Here is a 21,651-nt window from a genome sequence, read left to right as displayed (position 1 = left end):
CTTCACACCAATGGCCCACGTATGTGTTCAAATCTTAATAATCCTTTTGTTACGATCAATCAAGAACATTAAATTCCTTTTAAGAAATTTTCTTTACAATCCCAATCATTATTTTTAAGGTCCTTTATTAAAAACATAAACAAAACAAAAATTACTGGCTCATTTATTTTTCTTGAGGCCATTCTTTTCAAGCAAATGTAGAGATAAAGAAAATATAACTACAGGGTTGGACCTGGTTAGTACTTGGATGGGAGACCACCTGGGAATACCGGGTGCTCTCAGCTTTTAAAAAATATTAAAAAGAAAAAGAAAAGAAAATGTAACTAAAGGACTCTTTCAAATATTGTATGTTAATACAGGTAAAACACTAAAATATTAATTTTATTGCCTTATGGACAGCTGTAAGTCATGGTGCTATTTATAGATAATGGCAAAAAATAATATTCTGAACTCTGGAGGATTTGGGTGGAGAGGGTGAGGAATAGAGAGGAAGATAAAGCAAACTGTGGCTGGGGTGGCAGTAGTCAGGACACCAGCACTTGAGTTAACCTGTCTCCTGAACCTCCTACCCACTTTCCATCCTCTACTCCGGGGTGTTCACGATAGCGTTAGGTTGTTCAGCAGCATCCCCAGCCTCTACCCCCTAGATGCCAGCTGCAACGCACCACCTAGTGTGACAACCAACACTTTCCCAGCCACTGTCGATGAACCAAGGCTTTACTCTACCACACTGGTCCTCTCCCTTTCTGGTTGTCATCTCAGGCCTCAACGGTTTTGTGTAACTCCACTTCCAGACTCTAAGACTTAAGGAATTGCTGACTCCTTCACAAAGGGAAAAGGGAAAGCTGTCAAACATACACACCACCCTTTCTTCCTATCTCTTTTCTCCTGAAAGGAAAAAAAGGGAGGGGGAGCAAAGTCCCCAGAACTTAACTGGTGTGGTCTCCAGGCACCTATGACAGGCACTACACTGTGCCAAGTGCTATGGTGTACAAAAGACACGATTCATCATCACAAGGAACTTAACAACATACTGTGTTGCATTTCTTAGCACATTTTAAAAACACCGAAATGAAAAATTCACTCAAGTACCTGCTGTGTGTCAGTCCAACAGTTCTTAATGCTGTTGAAGGTTAAGGATACGAATACTCTCTGTGGTACTTTTTCAAAAAGCTCCCTACCACAGGGTTTGAAAGGATGGGCCCAGGCAATTTGGTGGTGATTGTTCCTGTGATTCTGATGAGCAGACAGAATGAGAACCTTGGTGCTAGGCACCGTGCTAACACAAAGAACATAAAGACATTGTCCATTCCCTCAGGGAACTCAGTCTGAAGGGTTAAGAAGGTAACTGTAATAAAAGGTATTACGACAGAGGCTAGACTAGACAAGCAGGTTTGCACTGTTCCTTAAAGTTACAAGATCCTCAGTGCAAGTCCTACATTTATGATCCCTTATCCCAACTTTATCCAGCTGTATAAGAGATACTCTATGATTGTACGTACAAATATAAATCATATAAATATAAATAAATATAAACATGAACTGAAAACATGCTGAAGGAATGATCTGGGTCAGAAGCAAAAGCTCTACCAACTGCATCAGAAAAAAAACCTTCATTTTGAAAGACCATCCCACTGCAAGTGAAACACCTCCCAATTTATAATCTCCCCTTACCAATCAGAGGCTTCTTCAAGGCAGAAAATAACGTACACATTTCTCTACTCCTCCCAAAACATAGCCCAGTGCTAGACGCACGGCAGAATGCATGAAATGCTTGCTGAATTGTTAACAACAGCCTAACAAAAAGGCAGAAGCCCTCAGTGAGGATGCACCCTTGAACATCTCAGGCCACACGATGTGACAAAATGCTTCAGTGTTTAAATGCAATAAATGCTATAGAGTTTTTGTGCCAACATTTAAATAATTGAATTAATTTTGTGCATAGTTAACAGAAAAACATTTAAAACTAATCAAATATTCCCTCAAGCTCCAATAAACTAGAAGTCCTGAGTACACAAACAGAAACACATGGAAAATAAAGAGGCTGTTATTAATTATGCCAGACTGCAAAGCCAGCAAAAAGTGAAACAGGAAGCTGTAACAGATGAGATGGCAAGCTATACACAATCAGCTGTGTAATTTCCACAGCAACGTTCGCTGCGTCATTATTCTCTTTTTCATGAAAAATTGTCTTTGATAAAATTAAGACTCATTGTATAGCCACTCATCCTCCCTGTCCAATTCAGCTTAAAGTGTTTGAGTGACAGGTGTGACCCATGCGGACCACTTCTGGGCATCACTCAGAGATGCCAGCAGACCAAGTCGTGAGCCTGTAGCTGAGATTCAGAAGACTTTTTCCAACTCTGAAATATTTGCAGAGCATCTAACAGAAAGGAGATGGTGATGCAGACAAATTCTAATTCTCCTGGTGGCAGGTCAGAATCCACGCACTGCTGAGGATAAGACTGAATGTTACTCAGTTAGGTCAGGGTCCCACCAATAACCAGCAGACGTGTTCCCTTACGGGCAGCGCATGAAAACTCTTTCAAACCTATACTGTAAAATATATATTTGGTCTTTGACCCCATTTCCTGGCATACAACTCCTCAAATGCTTGGAGATTCCATGTCTTTCTGTATCCCAATCATTGACTGAGGGCTGGCAGCCCCTAGGTAGCTTCAGACTGGGGGCTGATCACCAGAAAGATCAAGGAAAAATTAGAGGGTGGACTTGAAAGTCTTCCTGGAAGGGGAGAGGGCTGAAGGTGATGCTGATCAGTTGATCATGCCAATTGCTGGAGGTTTCGTCAATCATGCTATGTAATAAAGGCTCCATAAAAAACTCAAGAGGACAAGGTTCGGAGAGGTTCCGGACAGCTGAACACATGGGCACTCCTGGAGGGTGGTGTGCCTAGGGAGGGCTCTGCTTCTCCCCCACACTTTGCCCTACGAATCTCTTCATCTATGTCCTTTGCAATACCCTTAAGAGTAAGCCAGTAAACATAAGTTTCCCTGAGTTCTGTGAGCTATTCCAACAAATTAATAGAGCCCAAAGAGACGGCTGTGGGAACCACAACTTGAAGCTGGTGGGTCACAAGTTCTAGAGGCCCTGGCTTGTGACTAATGTGGGGGGCAGAATGAGGGACTGAGCCCTCACCTTGTGGGACCTCAGGCCAGCTCCAGAGACAGTGTCAGTACTGAATTGAATTGAAGGACACCGAGGTGGTGTCTGCGTGGGCAAAAACTGCCTTAAATTCTGTTTTGATTTCTGTGGTGTGAGAGCAGAAGAAAAACTGTTGTGAGTTTTTCTACTGATGGAAAATCCATGACCAACAACTACTATCCTTAAAAGAAAAATGCAGAAAATTAAATGCTTTTAAAAACTTTTTTACGATAAGGAGTTTTACTACTGCATAAGGGAACTTTTCTCACTTTAATACCTCATAAACTCATCCATCTCAGTAATCAAAATCATATTACAGGACCATTACTGTGTCCCATTTCCATGAACAAATGCCACTATAAAATCTAACACTGCAACTCAAGTAGGAGAGAAAGAGGCCTATTCCAACATGCTCTAGGGAGTACTGGTGTCTTCACGGTTTATCACTGATGTCACATGACTGAGATACTGGGTACAACTGATAGCTCCTAAGGGATCTAGAACACTTCACATTCTAATAAGGAAACTCCTAGTCCAAAATCACATCCCGGGAATGGGGAGGATATCCAGAGTTTCAAATGTGGATGGAAAATGTTGGCTTCCTTTACTTCAATAAACTGTGTTATATGCATACCATAGAATACTATTCGGTCTTTAAAAAGGTGGAGATTTCCCATCTTTTGTATTTACCTGGATGGATTTGGAGACCATTCTCCTTAGTAAAGTATTTCAAGAATGGAAAACCAAGCAATCCCATATACTCTATACCAGTGTTTCTCAACCTGTGGGTCATGACCCACAGGAACTGTGTTAAAAGACCATGGCATTAGGAAGGTTAAGAACCACCGCTCTACACAAAGTTAAAACCAGTAGATGAACAACTAAAGACCCACACAGGAGAAAAACACAATTAGTACTTATTTATTCATTTATTTATTTATTTGTAGAGACAGTCTCATTGTGTCACCTTTGGTAGAGTGCCATGGTGTCATAGCTCACTGCATCCTCCAACTCCTGGGCTCAAATGATTCTCTTGCCTCAGCCTTCCAAGCAGCTGAGACTACAGGTGCCCACCACAACGCCGGGCTATTTTTAGAGACGAGTTCTCGCTCTGGCTTAGACGGGTCTTGAACCTGTGAGCTCAGGCAAACCACCCACCTCAGCCTCCCACAGTGCTGGGATGTGCCACCATGCCTGGCCAGAAAGGTGAGGGGGAAAGAGGGAGGTTCAGTAAGTTCCCAGCTAATAGATACAATGTGGGGGTATAAGGCAGATCTCCTGGGTGAAGGACCCAACCACAACTTGGACTTTACCTTACAAATACAAACAATGTAACCTAATCCGATGTGCCCTCACATTAACCCTGGCTGGGGGTGGGGGTCACTTTTCCCAATCTGATACTTCCCGATCCACAAACAGTAACAAAATAAAGTAAAAGGAATCATGTCTATTCCAGTCAAAAGTCAGATCCAGGACCACAGCAGAACACTTCATTAGTGGTTTGTTTTTGTTTGTGAATTGCTTATTCACATCCATTACCAATTTTTCTATCTGGTTGGTGTTTCCTACTGATAGTTTCTTACAAAGAACAGTAACCTGTTGCAAGTCTGTTATCCTGTCTTTCAGGTGGTGTTTCTGAGTATGTTTGGCTACATAAATGCTGTCAAATCTATAAAGATTTTCCTTTATTGTTTCTGCCTTTGGAGCCACATTTAGAAGTGCTCTATAGCTGGCTATTAATAACAACCTCCCCTCCCCTGAAATGGCATAAATCAATCTCCCTCTCCTTCTACCACTATAAGAATTCATTCCAGAATCTTTTTGCACTCAGCATGTTTACTTTAATGAAAAAGAAATTGTTTTAATAGCAATAAATGCTGTCAGAAAAGATAAATTCAGAATACAGTACTTGTTTTTTAAACTCCTGGGCAATTTACATAACTTTTTAAATAATCAAACAGAGTCTTCTCTAAGTTCTGTTACTATACTTTTCTTAGAAAACTTTACCTGGAATTTGTTAGGGAGATGCTCTATCTACAAAGTCCTAAACTTGATATTTCACTATTTCATTGCCAGAATTCCCACTGCTTACCTGTTTTCAATTCATTTAGAGCATTAGGTTCTTTACGACCTGTGACTCCCTTATATAGACTGGACTAGACGTTGTCCTCATTAACAATCTAGACTAAAAAAAAAAAAAAATGGATTTTTATAAATAGCTTCAATTCTGAATATTCGTTATATGCCAAGTCCTATGCTAAATTTTTCATGTATTCTATACTTCACTAGGATACACCTTTTCCGTCTATTTTAACACCTCTGAAACCAGAAGTCTTAGAACTAATGGCATGTTGTGTTTAACAGACAGGATTTTTCCCTCAGTAGTATAGGAAATATGTCTTACAGTCAGCAGAATCTGAGATTGGATGAAATATGGAAGTATAACTCATTTCACTTTCATAGCAATCCTGAGGCTGATACTATTATCTGTGCTTCTCAGATGAGTAAGGTACAGAAGGCAATGGTGGCTTTTCCGGTGTTATAAAGCAAATATATGTGTTAGGCTTGGACTTAAACCCAGTCTGACTCTGGAGTCTACCTCTGAACCCATTTGCAATGCCTATACCTACCAGGCCACAAAGTGATACAAGAAACTAACAATTACCTAGTGCACTCCACAGCCTCATCAGATTTCACCCTCAGCTTCCCACCAACTGTTTAGAACTTGACTTCTCCATAGATTCAGTCAGGTGACCGACTACCTACACTAGGGGTCCTCAAACTACGGCCCGCAGGCCACATGAGGTGGTGTTAATTGTATTTGTTCCTGTTTTGTTCTTTTACTTCAAAATAAGATATGTGCAGCGTGCATAGGAATTTGTTCATAGTTTGTTTTTTTTAAACTATAGTCCGGCCCTCCGATGGTCTGAGGGACAGTGAACTGGCCCCCTGTTTAAAAAGTTTGAGGATGCCTAACCTACATCTTTTCTTCCCAAACCACTCTCTCATTGATTTCTTTCCTTTAGCCTTCCAAATTGAAGAGGTCTCATCTATTTTCAAGAACAAGTCATTTGTGGGAGTATAAAATTATTTCTCATTTCTTACCACATTCAGTTTCTTCTGCAAAATTGTAATTCACTTAATTATCCCACTTTCTCCTTCATCCGGGACCACAACACTTCCCCCTCCAAATCTACCTCTGGAATCTCTTCCTGTGACCTGGTTTCACCGTTCTTCTGACCCCAAATGTTTCTTCCAATTCCTTCTTTTGTCTCCCCCAACAGCTTCTCAAAACAGTCTACTTCAAACTAGCATCCTCCTCCTACAAATTCCTAATTGTGGGATCCAATGAAAGAATCAAACTACCAGCCACTTCTGTCTTCCTGGTTTTCTCAGCATACCCAGGATTCTCCCAGACTGCCCAGAGTCTAGTTGTTACGACTCACATCTCCTCCCTAAACTTTAGTTATACGTTATCTCCAACTTGCCTGTAGGATACTTCTACTTAGATATCCCACCTTAAACTCAACATGTCAATTCTAATTTATTATTCACACAATCTTTACTCCTTCTACAACCAGTTCTTCCTTACTCTTAAGTAACTGCATTATAAAACTTGGACACTTAAGAACTTGGACACTTAAGAACAACCTCTGACATCTCTCTTGCTCATACTCTATAGCCATATACTCATCAGCCTTCATTGTTTTTTGCCACAAAAACCTTTCCCCTTCCATACAGACCTTTACGGGAGATTTATTATCACACAGATAAATCAATAGCTTTCTTATTAACCTCTTCGCACTGGGCTCTTCCCCTTCTTTCTGAACTGCATGTTCAAACACTTACAGCAACTTCCCAATGCTTCCTTATTCTAGCACTCTAACGTCCTCAAATTCCTACTCCAAACTAAGCTTTCTGAGCATGTCCTCCGCCCCACCATACTGGGCTCCATCAGGAATACCCACCAAGGACAGGCAGAGCAGCTCAATAGCCTCTGCAATCCCTGTGCTGCTTAACATGATAGTCATGTGTGGCTACTGAAACACAAAATAATTAAAACCAAAAATGCAGTTCCTTAGTTGCACTAGCCATTTTTAAGTGCTCCCCAGTCACTTGGGGCTAAGGCTGTTGTTATTAGACAGTGCAGATATAGACCATTGCCAACACTGCAGAAATTCTATTGGACAGCGCTGCTCTAGAGATACTCAACACACAAGCTTATCTCCCAAGTCTTCCAGGCCACTAATCTGCCTAGAATGTCTCTCTCCCTTCTTCTCATGCAAACTCACATGTCCTACGGTAGTACCGTGGCCATCCTGTGAGCTATCTGTACAACTCACTTTTACATTACCTTGTATATTTTATGTGCTAATTATGGAGCCTCTTAGAACTAATAAATATTCATGAAATAAATGAAGCATATACTTACTATAATACTGTACCAAAATTATCAAACAAGGGAATATCTTCCTTCTCCATTAATGAGATACGGTTCCTTTCAATCTAAACAAACAAAAGATCTTGCTTTTAACTAACTGAATAATGACTTAATTTAATGCCTAATTATAATAGTTGAAAGGTAATTAGTTTCCCCCTTTTTTCTTGTAATGTTAGAAATGGAAAGGAAAAAAAGCTATAAAGATCCAAAATACTTCTAGTTTGCATAAGCACACCACAAAAAAACCCCACAAGAAATAGACAAGGAGAAGAAAATAAATGTGAATAGTTTGAGTAACTCTAACCTAACACTGTCAGATTGCAGGGGAGAACAGCCATAGTACAGCAACCCTAAAATTAAGAGGACACTACAAATAAGGCGTATTAATCATGTACAAAACATATTTTGAATGAGTATGCTCCCCTCTTCGCAAATAGGACATAGTGAATATTCATTAACATCCTGAGCTCAAAAGCAAATAAATGCATAATTAACAATTGAGTATACATGAATTCTTTCTTTAAATTTAGAACTTGTTTCAAAAAACTAGTTAGGAAACAAATCTATCATACCACAGACCTGGGTTCTTATAAGACAATAAGTCTCCTTTTTCAAACACTAGGAACAGAGAAGTGATTTGGGAGAATCACCAGGTAAGAACTTCCTCAACCTCAGAGGAATTGAGGCTTTATTTTCAAGAAAGAGTCTTCTCAAAAGCCTTGATTTTAGCTAACAGAAATTACAAAGATGCTGATCTGCTCAAACACCGCAGTTCCCAGTACCTTCCTAAAACTCTGCTATCATCACTGAAGTGTAACTATTTATGAAAGTTTTAGCTTTTCCTTTCTGAAAGATAGCTTCCCTTATGTGAATGGATATTATAAACAGCCTGCTTCTTTCTGGAAGTCAGCTAATAACAGCTGTAAATGTTACTATTTTCCATATGGGACTAGTTGTGTCTCTCATCAAAAACTGACACCATCTTGATAATACATACCAAAATGAATGCTTTCATTTAGATTTTAAGTAACTACATTCACCCTACTTATCTTTGCCTTTTTTTCCCTCTTCTTTTTAAAGGAAGCTACAGCAATGTTAAAAATACTTCAGGTATTTTTGCTGCAAATCAGATGACAGATCACTAGATTAGACTGAGTAAGTATACTACCAGAAAATGGCAGAAAAGGAATATACTGAGTCAAGAGATTTCAGCTTGGGGCAAAGAGAAGATGCCCCTGTTTGTTATCAAAGCATGCCTTGAAATTTTGGTACCAAAAAGTAGAACCACATATAGATGTACCAGAATATTTCATCAACTTCAAAGTCATGTTATGACTTAATACTTATTTTCTCCACATTTTTATATATATCCCTTTTCTCCTCAGATCTGTCCAGCTCACTTCCTAATACCCACTAGCGCCTTCCCTATATACTCCAAACTTTAGCTTCTGGTTAGGAATGTGACTGGAGAATCAAAACAGGAGATTCATGTATTTGTTGTATGTCAGAATTGCCTGATTTAATTTGAACATTGTACAATCTTGGATCTCCCATTTTCTGATAAGGGCCTATTGATTAAATTAGACATAGGGCTTTTCTTTTCCATCTCCAGAATAAAAAAAAGATCAATTTTAATCTGTAGAAAAGAAACACACATTTTCTACGGTTGTCAGACTTGATTCTTATTTCGTTCAAACAATGTCAGGTATGAAAAGTCATTATCATGCCAAAAAATTCTTCTTTCCTTTCCTGTCTGTATTAGAGGGGATATGTTCAAATCACGCCTCATGAACATAGTAAGCACGATAGGAAAAAAACAAACAATAGGCACCTAACACCAGGCAGGATCCAGGTCCTGGCTTTCCATCTTCCAATCACTAGATGAAGGACTTTAGACAAGCTGGTTATCTTCTCTGGGTCTCAGACTGCTCGTCTTGATATGAACCAACTAGATTAGAAAATCTTTAAGGCAACCTTTAATACTAAATATCTCTATTCTCTGTAAAGGAAATTACAAATCAATGTTTACGAAAGCACTCAGCAAGGCAGTCCCACGGATGCACTTCACCTGAAAGACCACACGATGAGGGCACTTAAGTGTACACATAAATTCACCAGGGTATATGAGTACTTTTCGCTAGGAGGATGGGAATAAGGAAAGGCTACAGGATCCATAGTTCAGCAGATTCTTAAATAGCCCTGATCCCCAAAAAGCTAAGAACAATTGGATTGTAAAAGATGTTATACAAAAGTAGACATACAATGTTTTTTTAAAAAAATCCCCAAGGAATCTGCAATTAACTATGCTTATTTCAGGTGTAGTGGTTTTTTTTTTTTTTTTTTTTTTTTTTGCAGTTTTTGGCCGGGGCTGGGTTTGAACCTGCCACCTCCGGCATATGGGGCCAGCGCCCTGCAACTTTGAGCCACAGGTGCCGCCCTCAGGTGTAGTGTTTAACAGCTCAGGGAAGACAGACTAATTTTGGTAAGAAAGATAAACTACTATGACTTTCCTCATAAGTAATGTTAACTCGCCATTGTACAAGAAAATGTAAGAGGCAAGTGGCAGAAATTATTTAGAAAAGTAGAGATAAAACTATTTGGCTTTGAAATGCATGACTTTTATGTCAGATTTACACTTCAAATTACACGCTGCTTAGGTAAATATTAACATAATTTTTCCTTTCTTAGACACTTACAAAAGAAGAAAACAACCCAGAAAAACACAACAGAAGGAAAGTTGTCTAAAGGCCTAAAAAATAAAAGCAAAGTATGTCTATACTGGAATAGTAAAGCACAGCAGAAGAACGAATATTCAGGTATGCTGCACGGAAGACCGAAAAGTAGAGTTAAGAATGAGGCTCTGGAGTCAGATCTCCTTGTTCATATCCCAGCTCAGATTATAAATCATAATCACTCACAAGTTATGCAGCCTAAGGTGAAACACTGAATCACTCTTTACCTGTCAGATGTGATTAGCAGCAGCATTTAGGAAAGTTTTGAGACTTAAATGAGATATAAATATTATAAACGATGGTTGGCATATATACATCCAGTAAAAACTCAGAAAAAAAGTTAACTAAAAATATCTCCTACCTAATACTCTAAAGTAAATTAGGATCCATGACACAAAGAATGATAAAGTCTACAGAAAAGTCAACCCCCTTTTATCGTGTGGTTTCAACTATCACTCCCCAACTATTTAACAAGAACACCTACTTAGTCAAAAATTAATTGATACAGGTCTTTCTCTCTTTGACCCCACATTAGGAGAGGTAGTAAGTGGCTCTGGGGCAGCACTGTCTACCAGAGCCTCCGTGATGATGGCACCATTCTCTGTATACGCATTCCATTATGGTAACCACTGGCCATGTGCAGCTACGGAGCAACTCAACTGTGGCCAGTGCTAAGGAAACACGTTTTTATTTAATTTTAATTTAAACTTAAATACCTACATGTGACTATAACTACCTTATTGGACAGCACCAACCCTAAAAGATCCATAAACTGAGTAAGGATTGTTCAGAAATCCAAAACTAAAGATGTCCCTTTCTAAAAATGTTCAATTCAAATATCTTTGTTCTCAGTGGAACTCTGGTAACTATGACTGGTTAAAGAAATAACCTGTCAGCTGATGTAGCCATACAGTGCAAACTCAGTGCTAATAAAGGGATTGGGGAAAAGATGTGGTCCTCTGTTATTTTAGGAGGTCCCTAAGGCCAAGTTAAATTCAAGCTCACGAAAAGCATGTTTCAGTGCAGATCAGAACTGCAAAGGTCCTTATCAGCACCCCCAAAAGCATCTGTTTCTCTACGACCAAATGACACGTTAATTATACAACATAGAGTACATATTTTTGCATTTATATGCAATTTTTTTCCAGAAATTCATAATTCTGCAAGCCTTTCTTACTGCTTTCAGAAACATTAGTTTTCCTGGCCATATCAGCCTTTCCACTATAAATGAAATAAATCCATGTGCCACCCACAACTGAAGTATAACGCCAGACTCCTGCTTAGCTGCCCCTGTAATATGGTTTAATTATGATGACTGAACTAACAGGCTGACATCATAGACTTTTACAGGCTGACCCCATGTCATCCTGATGTATCATTTTGCACCAGTTCAGTGCTATAAATCAATTTAAGATCTCAAGCAGGTTGAAAAGGCTGGTAATGATGCTTTCTCTGCCGTCTCTGGAGACTCTACATTATACACAACTTACATTATTTATAAAGCCTCAATGATGCCTCCATTAGCCCTGTAAGACTACACAAATGAGATCTTTTATACACACACAACTTGGCCTTGATTATGTAGGCTACTGCAGCTTAAACATGCTCGTCTAATTACACTCAAGTTACTTCTTTTTCCAATCTATCTAGTTATTAGATTTTAATCTTTAACCCAAATTGCTAGAAATCAAAATTAAAACTTAATTTTTAACTAGAGGTGTAATACAGTAAATGTAGATGGGAAAATGAGACTCACTTGCTCTTAATGCTTTACAAACTTAGTAGAAATAAAATTACTTAAATTCCAAGAGATGTAAGAAGGCAACGTTTTTAATTGCCTAGAAACTGTTATTTCTTCTCTAAAACACAAAGATCATCAGCTCTTTAAGGGTATAAAACCAAAGGATACTGACAAAAAGAAAAAGGTATTTGGTTACATACCTATGGTTGTAGGGGTCAAAACTAAATAAGGATAAATCCCTGCCCTTAGAAGAAATCTGATCCTGCCTGGATCTGCCAAAGGCTCTGGCGTCACCCACCTCCAGAAAATCACGTCTCAGGACCCTAAGTTACAGTTTCCTAAGAACTGCAGTATTATACAAACTATACACCACCTGCACAGAAAAATCAAATAACTGCGAATGGGAAAAAGAGGGGGAGAGGGGAAGATAAAGACTTTAATCAGTACATCACTATTTAGGTCTGTCACCTATATCAGAATAACACTGCTGCAAAATTATGTATACCAACTGAAAATGCCAGGGCGGTGACCCATGGTTCTGCCTCGATTCTTTTCAGGGGTTTCAATACAGGTCGCCTACCTTCAGTACAATTTAAAATGGCAATTATAAACAAGAGAAAAGAAATCGACACGGGCAGGGGACAGTTTTCCCATTGTGTTACTGAAGTGTGGGCATGTTATCCATGACAGACATTAGAGTAAGAGATGTTCTAAAATAAAGGAATTCTGGGATTTTGGCCACTCAGAGTTTCAACAACGAGAAAACATAACAGAAATCATGCAACTTCTGTATCATTCTACATACTTGGAAACTTCAGATACAGTACAATGGAAGAAGAGAATGGGAGGGCAAAGAAAAAGGCCGGTTATGACAGCACTCACGAAAAACGACGCTCAGGAGATGGTTCTGAGACGAGCCTCAGTTTTCCGAAGGAAAGCTCCTTGCTGGTTATCTTGCACAGTATATTTAAAAATCGCATGCGCCTCAAAATAAACAAAAGCCGCAGCTACTGTGGTTGTGAGATCTGGCAGGCGTTTGTTCCTCCTCCCTCCCTGAAGCGCATCAAGGAAACGCTCTCCCTTTAAATCTTCGTGTACGTTCAGTAACTAGAAAAACAAGCCCACGTCTCTCTCTCTCACACCCACCGCCCCCACCTTCCTACAGAAAGAACCCCGAGAAACACTAACAAAGACCGGGAGCAGAGTAAAGGAACAGTTGTTCAACAGCGAAACAAATACACACGCAGTGAGGCAATCGAATCCGGTAAAGGGAAAGGAATGAGACGACACTCGGAGACGCAGGGGGTGTAGGCGGAAGAGAAAGAGGAAAAAAAAAATTACGCGCCGCCGCCAAACCTTTGAATAAATTAGAGGGAATTTCGGTACGAACTTCCCTAGACCTCGACTCCACAGAGCCTGGCTGGGGCAGAAAAGAGAACCCGTGTGGGATGCGGAGGGTAGCAGAGCGCTGGATGTCCCCCGCCTGCAGCCCCGCTCCGCCAGGCGCCCACAGGGCACCCCCGGCGGCGGTCTTCAAGCTCCCGCAAGGGTCTCCCCGGACGGCCCGGGGGACACAATGGGCTGGTGGGCCCCGCGGAAGCGCCTCGGCTCGGCTGCAGAAAAACCCGGAGCTGGTAGCGGGGGAGGGTGACCAGTGAGCTCTCGCCCCGGGCAGGCCCGGGGGCGAGGTTAGGGGACCGAGGAACGTGGCTTCACCCAAAGCAGACCCAACAAAGACGCGAGGGGAGCTCGGCCGAGCTCTGGCCGGCTGGCTGGGTGCGAGAGGACTCCGTGGCAGGTTCGCTCCAGAGAGCGGCCAGGAGGCGCCATCATGGGGGGGGGGTCGCGGTCCGCCCCACGCGGGGAAGAGCCCCCTCCCGGCCGCAGCCCGCTTTGCCGGCGGCCCCGCGCCTGCCTCTGTGGAGGCGGCGATGGCGCTGGAAAGCCCAGGGAACCGAGGGGAGGGCGGGAGGCGGCCAAAGGGTAAAGTTGGGTTCGGGTCTGTTTCGCTTTACCGGGTTGGCGGCGCGCCCATCCGCGCGGGCGCACGAGTGGCCCGGCGAGCGGGGTCTCGTGGCCCCTGTCCGGCCGGCCGGGCGCTTCGCCGCGCTCTGCTCCCAGGGTCCCTCCCCGCGCCTCGCCCGGGCTCGAGCCGCTCGGTCTCTCGATTCTCCGCCCGCCCGCTCGCTCCCGGAGCCTGGATTGATCTGGTCGCACTGGCGTCAGGGAGTCGGAGCCGCCCAGCCTCCACTCCTCGGCTGCCAATACCCGGCGCCCTAGCCCGCCCGCTCGCTCGCTCGCTCGCTCGCTCTCTCGCTCGCTCACACGCGCACCCGCGCGCCGCCGCCGCCGCCGCCGCCGCTGCCGTGCGACCAGGGATCCTCTCCAAATTCCCGGCCCGGCCTGCGCGAGAGCAGCGTACCCGGGGCCCCGGGCCCGCGCTGGGGAGCGGCCGGAGTTACGCAGCCCCACGCCCCATTTATCCCTAGGAGAAGGCACAGCGCGGCGGCGTTATGGTTTTCCTAACCCTGCCTACTTTAGGACTGGTGGAGCAGACTTGGTGCATTTTCTGCAACTAAAAGTTCATTGTTCCGTGTGTTTATCTTGTGAAATGTTTATTAAATGTTTATTCCACCGCGCCCACCGAATCGTCCTATAAATATACGAGTGCATTTTTGGCAGTTTGCTTTGCCCCTCACTCACTCCCCAATGATTTGCAGAGCCCAGAAGTTGCTCGTGACTAGAATTGGACTAGTCTAGTGACTATTGCTTGTGCTTATACCACCCCTGAGTCAAAAGATGCATTTTTAGATCCCCAACTGGGGATCCAATAATTCGATGAGGTAACCTCTTTGCTCCTAATAATAGGGTACCACAAGGAGATGTCTCTTTAGAACTTTAAATTTTTGGTTCAATTTCTATAATCTTTTAGATGACACCAACTCCCTCAAAACAAACAAATTTTACTCTTATCTGCCTGATCTGAATAGATATTGAAAATATCTTCTAGACGTGTCAGCTTTTCTCTTGGCCAACTTACCGGAAGCTGGCATAAATTCTTGGATAATTACCATAATGTTGAATTATGTTTACAGAAAAATAATTATTCTAAGGAATATATTTCACATGAACCTCCCAAAAAAAACCATTAGCAGCAATAGATACGAAAGATTGAGGTAAATTAATGACGCCTATAATAATTGTTGGTGTACCTTCGTATGCCTGGCATTCCATGTTAAATTCTTATTTATTATTATATCTGCATTCCATGTTTAATTATTCAAAGGAAAGGCAACAAATCCCATAAAACTCATAAAATACCATTTATAAATTATGTATCAAGAGTATTTCTGCTAATTAAATTCCTCTCTTCCTTAAACTATTTGAGCACTTACTGGTCAATTCTTGGACTTCATCTAATTTTCCCTAGAAGCAGCATTTGGCACAATTGATCATTCTCTGTTCCTTGGAACAACAGATGAAATGGGTCTTATTAAATGCCACTCAGATGGAGCCACTCCCTTTGCAAACCCTCACTTGATAAGTAGCATGAAATGTATTATTATCCACACAAGGGAACACTATTCAACCATGAAAAGGAATGAAATATGGTATGTTTTATAAGGATGAACTTTCAAAACATTGTGCTGAATGAAAGGAGGTAGACACAAAAGACCACATATTGTATTCTTCCATTTACGTGAAATGTCCAGAGTAGGCAAATGTACAGAATGTAGATTGGTGGTTGCCTAAGTTTGGGGGAATGAGAAACCTAGAGGGTGATAGTTGAAGATTCTGGAGTGATGAAATAGTTCAGAAAATAGTTTCTGGTGATGGTTGCACAATAGCAGATACACTAAAAGCCATTGAATTTTATGCTGTAAATGGATGACTTGTATGCTATGTGAATTTTATCTCAGTAAAGCTGTTATTAAAAAAAAAACATGATAACTACATGTAGTGTATGATCCTTGATGGATCGTGAGTGTGGGTAAGAGGGGAAGCTATAAAATTATATTATAAAACTGTTAATTTTTGAAAAGCCTACAGATGGCCTTTCTTTGTGCAGTCTAATAGCCTCATATGATAATTATTAATATTACATATGCTATAAAATTTGATATTGCCCCTTGTGCAAGTTATTTCTTTAAATGGTAATAAAAATTTGAATATTCTTTTTTTAATGGACACTACTGAGACCATAATGAAAATTTAAATGTGGACTACATATTAACATGGTTGTGTTAAAATTCTAGAAAGTCTTCACTTGGCTCCTCATTTTACTCAGATAAAAGTTTTCACAAAGTATACAAGATATACAAGATCCCATATAATCTTTCCTCCCCCACATCCTTTACGACTCCTGCTTGGTCTCCTGCTGTCTCTCTTGCTGACATCCTCAAGTCACATTGGCCTCCTCACTCTTCAGGAACAATTTGGGCATACTCCCACCTCAGTACCTGTGTGGAGAGGGAGAGGTGGAAGGGTACTGAACTCATCCTTCCATCAGGAACCCACTTGCAAGATATAAAACCCACTGTCATAGTGACATTAATATAAGGGCAGAGCTCTGTTAAAAGAAAAACTTCGTACAACTTAAATTTAACAGAGTGATTGAGCAAAGAACAATTCACAAATTGGGCAATAACCAGATCCAGAACAGGTTCAGAGAGACTTCCAAGCTGCCACATAGTTGGATAATATTTGTGGACAGAGAAAGGAAAGTGACATACATGTAGAAAACAGAAGTGAGGTACAGAAACAGGTGGATTGGTGACAGCTTGGTATTTGCCTTATTTGAACAGTTGGCTTCCTTGATTGGCTGAAACTCTGTGATCAGTGCAAGAATAGGATACAGTCTGTTTGCACATCCAGTTAAGTTACAGATCACTATGTAGGTGGAGAAACCTTTAGGCTAAACTTAAAATTTATAAAGCGTCAGGCTCAGCGCCCGTAGCACAGTGGTTACAGTGCCAACCACATACACGGAGGCTGGCACGTTCAAACCCAGCCTGGGCCAGCTGAACAACAATGACAACTGCAACTACAAAAAAAAAAAAAATAGCCAGGTTTTGTGGCAGATGCCTGTAGTCCCAGCTACTTGGGAGGTTGAGGCAAGAGAATCACTTAAGCCTAAGTGTTCGAGGTTGCTGTGAGCTGTGATGCTACGGCAGTCTACCAAGGGTGACAGTGAGACTCTGTCTCAACAACAACAACAAAAGTAAGCCGTCAGCTTTAAGCTAAACTTTGTTGAACACAATTATCTTGTAGGTTATCTTGTAACCTAATTATCTCTTAAAGGTCCCACCTCTCCATGTGTTGCATTGGAGGTTAAGTTACTAACACATGATCTTTGGGAGACTCATTCAACCCATACCACTCCCAGGAAAGCCGTCCCACAGGTATCCACACAGCTCACTCCTCACCTCCCTCACGTATTAATCCATATGTCCCGTATCAATGAGGCCTACACTGGCCACCATCTAAAACAAATGTACAAATGTGCAAATGTGCTAGGTGGTGATAAAAAAGATGGAAAAATCAGAGAAAGAGGGACTGGGAATGAGGGAAGTCACTATTTCTATAGGACAGGGGAAACCTCACTGATAAGAAGTCCTGAAGGGAAATCAGGGAACACCACACGCGATCGAGGGATGGATTTCCAGCCTCCCAACCAGCAGGAAGAGCAAGTGCAAGGCCCCAGGAGCTGAGTCTACTTTACTTGTTCACAGAAAAGCCATGAGGTCCATTGCGTGGAGCCAAGAGCCTGGAAGGCAGGCAGGATAAGTGGGCCCAGATGCGTATGGGCTGGTGGCCCCAGAAGAGGGAATACAGGGCTGGTCTTTCCTCACTGCTCTCTCATCTCCGTGAAATTGCCAAGGAACCTCCTTCCTGAGAATGGTTGGGCGGAAGAGATGTTGGAGTTTGGAAGAAAGAGGAACAATATGAAAGGGTTATCTGGGAGAGTTTGAGAGTGAATGGATTTTGGAAATGTGGTGTGATTGCCAGGCAGCACTGTTAAGTACCAAGTTGAGGTTCGTGGACATGAATTTAGAGCAAGACCAGTCAGCATGTCTGTGGATTTTTCCCCAGCCTCAGTCAGCATTAGGGGGCAGAGCTGGCTTTAACTAGGGCTGCGGTTTTGCAGGTGGGTGTGAGAGGGTAAGAGGGTCAGAGAGCAGAAGGTGTAGGCAAGGAAGTGACCCTGGGGAACTGTGATAAAAGGGAGGTGAGGACATAAAGGAGTGTGAGATGTTGGAAGATGATAGGATCCACAGATTGAAGGTCCCAGGGAGGTCCATGAATTACTGGAGTTGGGAGCCACTCCCAAAAGCTGGGGAGCAGTCTGAGGAGGAGATGCTGGAAATTGAAATCATGATGCTGGGATAGTTTTGAGTTATACCAAGGTCTAGGGGTGTAAGCAGAGAAAGTGGACGGCTGAAGTGGAGAGGACTACAAGATCCTCAGAAACAAAGAGGCTTCAAGGAACTGAAAGCAAATTAATTATGCTATTTAATGAATTTATTTCTAAAAATCAGCTAACCATTAGGTGAGCTCTTAAAATTGGCCACAAATTTTATATATGTAAAAAATTGCAAAAACCTATGTTAACAGATGGTTCTACTCAATAGAAAAATAAATGTAATTATTTATCAGCTCCTTCCGTGAATTTAAGTGAATCCATTTTTCTGGAATGAGCCACGAAGGATCAATGGCGGGATATTCTTCATATTAAAAAGGAATTCTATAGAGCAGAAAGGGGGAAATAATGATTTTTGTTGCTGAAGAATTATGAAATCCTTCATTTTCTCATCACACCCTTTCCTCCAAATAATTTATAGCTATACATAAATGTACTTAGGCATGTTGTTAAATACAAGTATCTAGTGGGCAGATCTCACCAGCTTTTTAAACAATATGCTGGTGGGAACAATATCTAGTTTGTTTCCCATCATATGCCCAAAGTTTGCACAGACCTATTGTGACAGATCCTCAAATATTCACTGGAGGAATAAATCTCTAATACAATTGTTATAGTTAAATATCAGTTGGTATTTTTCCTTAAAGTAGGGCACAGTAATTCTACTCATGATTGTCCACACTATCAAGTCTGAATTTCAAATAATTACAAATTCTAGGAATTCATAGAATTCTCAGCCCTTTCCTAAGGGTTTTGCAACAGTCTACATACTACAAGTTCTGTGTGAAAAATTTATGGCCAATATTATAGTGATAGTAGAATCTTATTATATATTGATTCCCACAGTTCCTAAAATTTGTGGGACAGAGGCTTTGGAGTTCAAAATTAATAAACTTTGGGAGACACAACTAAACCACTGAACTTTTTCTGAGCAAGAGAATGACCTGGTCAAACTACTGACTTAGGAAGAATACTCTTTGCTGGACAGAGTTATTCTCTGGAGCCACACTGCCAATGGAGTCAGGAAGGATTTGTAGTGTTACATGTAGACACAGCCTTTGAGGACAATTTCTTCATCCATTTTCCTGCTATCTAGAACTTCATCATTCTTATTCCCTAAAACCTCACAGTGAGTATTAATGCCACTGAACTCCTGATGTATGTTGACAGCATTCTCTTTACTTACCAATGATTTTACTATCTGTTATTTAAACATTGCTCCTGAGTTCACCTAGCAAATGTTCATATCCCTGGTTTATGCTGGGCGTGGTTCTGAGCTGTCACATTCACACCTCCCCATTTAAATCACATAGGGAGAAGGTTCCCTTGGTTCATTCCTTCCAGATGATACTCTTATCCCTCTTCAAATTCTCTCACGTCCTTCCCTCCTCACATCCTTGTTAAACGTGATCTCTAGAGAGTTCCCCCAACTCTCTTCCATGCCTTGGGTCTCCACACATCATTCTAATTGCTGAAATATTGTTCCTAAGTCAGTGGTTTGACCAGCTCATTCTCTTGTTCAGAAAAAGTTCAGTGGTTTACCTGTGTCTCCCAATAAACTTTGAACTCCAAAGCCTCTGGTACCCAAAGTCTCTAAAAGTGCAACCCTGAGAGACTGGTCTCCTTCATTCTCTTGTGCAAACACAAGCAAATTTGTAATGTGTATTCTTCAAAAGCACTTAAATATTATGTCCTTTGTTCATATTTGGTTCTGATCCCGGCATCCTCAATTTTAAAACTTTTATCTATTCTTTATGACATCCATTGTCAAGTTTTCCCATGTTGAAGGGTTGGTTTTGGATGCATTTAATACAAAAATTGAATGGCTTATGACAGAGTTTATTTTTTCCCGGTTTGTTTTTGTTTGGTTTTGTTTTTTACTTCATCTCTTGTAATAGGAAGACCAGAAAAAGGAATTCCAGGAATGGTGAGACATTTCAAAGGTGTTAGGACCAAGGCTTCTGTGATTCCCTTTGCTTTCCCCACGTTGTTAATTATAAAATGATTGCTGCAGCTCCCGGTGTCATGCCTGCATTCCAGACAGGAAAAAGAAACAGGCAAGGACACAGAGAAGTGGCCTGAATTTGAAGCCCCTATGTGGAAGACACCACTTACTGCCACCAGGTGTGGTAGGCCATCACCACTGCTGCAACATAAGCCTGCATCTCATTGGTGAGAACACTCATGTAGCTTCTTGTATTTGCAACAATGACTAGGAAATAGCAGTTTTCTTTTTAATCTGGGGAATTTTCACTGTAACAAAATGAGGAAGAGAGAAAGAGGTGAAGGGTGAATGTAGCAGTGTATGCCAAATGGCTTGCTCTGGCTTGTGATAGCTGTTACATTTTCAGGGGTTTTGCAGGCTTGTTAAACACATTGGCAGCCTGGAGGGTTTTTAGAGGGTGGTCTGTAAACGATACCTGCTTTCTCTGCCAATGATGAAGCCAAATTAACCAAAATCAGAAGTCAGAGAGATGAAAGTCAAAATTTGGTATTTATTATCTGTAAGGTGAAATGGAAGACTTGCCCTTAGATCTGTGGCCATATTGGTTTGCTAATGTTTTGCCTCCAAATGTAAAAGCCTCAGGCACTGGCATAGTGGCACAGTCATAGACTGCAATTTACTTGCATAACTGTGGATTGAAAAGGGTTGCTCTCAAAGAGAATGAATGCCCTTCCTCTGGTTTCCTGAAGGATTCTTCCACTCTGCATCAGCATATGCCCTAAGTTAGCTCATCTTTCAAAAGAAAGGCTAATGTTGCAGTTTTCCATTTGAGCCAAGGTGATCAGGGTTGTTTTGTTTTTTTTCCAGTTAACAAAGGAAGGCTCCACTTTGCCTAAATAAAATTCCCAAAAGTTTGCGTTTTGTTTTCAAGGAAATTAAACTCAAATGTGTCCATTTTGAATTTGCTGCAATTGTATTAGTTCATTAAATGTAAAATGTCCAGTTTTGAATCAAACGTGTATTTTATTATATCTCAAACAAGAAACAGTGCAATTAAAGTGTGTGCCTAAACTATCAATCCAGTTTCGCCATCTTCAGGGTAGCATGTGCGTGCCGCCAACAAAGAAGCCTGGAAAGTGAGTGGCGATGAAATCACGGAAGGCTTTTTCCATAGCTTGTTGAGAATTGAATGTTTTCCTTGGGAGAAGG

General features: G+C 41.3%; 1 protein-coding gene across 1 annotated transcript in view; it reads right to left on the bottom strand.

The window, feature by feature from the left end:
• SMAD1 (SMAD family member 1) overlaps window positions 1-14,519 on the bottom strand; it is an 81,085-nt gene extending 66,566 nt beyond the window's left edge. Inside the window, exon 1 of the mRNA XM_053582201.1 lies at window positions 14,092-14,519. The gene's annotated coding sequence lies outside the window, so the exon portion shown is untranslated. The remainder of the gene's footprint in view (window positions 1-14,091) is intronic.
• Window positions 14,520-21,651: the final 7,132 nt, after the last annotated feature.

This window comes from Nycticebus coucang, chromosome 1 (assembly GCF_027406575.1).
Source record: "Nycticebus coucang isolate mNycCou1 chromosome 1, mNycCou1.pri, whole genome shotgun sequence".
Taxonomy (NCBI): Eukaryota; Metazoa; Chordata; class Mammalia; order Primates; family Lorisidae; genus Nycticebus; species Nycticebus coucang.
Note: the sequence above shows the minus strand (reverse complement) of the source record. Positions and strands in the feature narration are given on the sequence as shown.